This window comes from Parus major, chromosome 4 (genome assembly GCF_001522545.3).
Source record: "Parus major isolate Abel chromosome 4, Parus_major1.1, whole genome shotgun sequence".
NCBI classification, from domain to species: domain Eukaryota; kingdom Metazoa; phylum Chordata; class Aves; order Passeriformes; family Paridae; genus Parus; species Parus major.
The window spans coordinates 32,101,107-32,102,461 of NC_031771.1; positions in this window are offsets into that span (position 1 = coordinate 32,101,107).

Here is a 1,355-nt window from a genome sequence, read left to right on the forward strand (position 1 = left end):
CACTACCACACTCTCACCATGTGTTAAATGTTTTAAGAGTAACTGATTTTATCTCTAAACTTTATGAACCGTCAGGACAGGAAATACACAGTGGACACAAAATATTTTTTTTTGTTGTTTGTTGTGGATGTTCTGCTGTTTGTCCAGGCCTCTGAAAACCAAATTCTTCAGAAAAAAAAAAAGGGTGTACAATGTACACTCCAGCTGTGTAAGCTGCACTCAGCACCAAATAATGTTGATATGCTGCAGTCTGAATGAGAGAGATTTCTAATAAAAAAGGATTTCTAGTACAGAAAGCACAAGTATATCAATGGTGCTGTTGCTAACTGTACACTAAACCAGACAAAGGATCCCTGCCATGCAAAACTCCATTTGCACTGAAAAAAATCTGCCATATTTTGTCCTGCTGCAGTGAAAAGAGGAACACTTTCACAATATAATGTGTCCAAAGAACTAAAATGCTACACTTTTCCCCCCCTTAAACTCTTTGTGTTCTTCCTTTTGAAATAATTTTACGATCCTTCAGACAAACATGTACCAAATGAGGTCTGATTCAGAATTTTGCCACAGTGGATACTTTTATTTCCCCAAGCGGGGTTATCAGGGTAGCTCCATTTGAGATGCTTCAATTTAACAAATGAAAGAGGGCTGTTAGGAAGTGTAGTCTCTTACAAGACTCTCCAGACAGATGCACTAGAAAAGTGCCTGTTCAGTAGCGCTCTGTGTTCTCTTAAGCTCCCTTGTACAGTGCTCAAATTGGCCCTGTTAAGAAACAGGATTCGAAGGATTGTTTCAAGACCGCTCTGAAGTGTTAGATTCTAGTTCCTTCAGATCACTTATGAAATTGAGTGTTATCTTATGAGGCTATCCTGTGAAATAAATGGGTAATTAAAGCAAAATATCACGAGGCATCCTTTATTTTAAATTTAAGGCAGAACAACTTAACCTCTCTGTGAAGTCAGCTCCATCGAAGAGGTCCCTGTACTGAGGTGTCACCTCGAATTCCCCTTCCCAAGGCGGGACAGCAGCGAGCATCCTGCGCGCAGGAGCTGGAAGGCTCCAGTAAAGCCTTGGGCTCATTAGCTTTCTTTTTGCCTAACGAAACCCACTTTCCTTCAAGACTCGGTGCAGATTTGAAATAATCTCCTGAACTTTCATGCTGAACACAGCATTACTGCGCTCCCGTTGCGCCGGGAGATACCGCGCTCCACTCCGGGCTTGCCGCGAGCGACAGCCGCCGCGGGAGAAGAGCCGTGCGGGCTGGCCGAGCTGCAGCTCTCCCCCGGCACGGCCACCGGACCCTGCTCCGGCCCTGCAGGCTCCGCCGGGGCCGCCGGCGGGACAGCTCGCCCGGG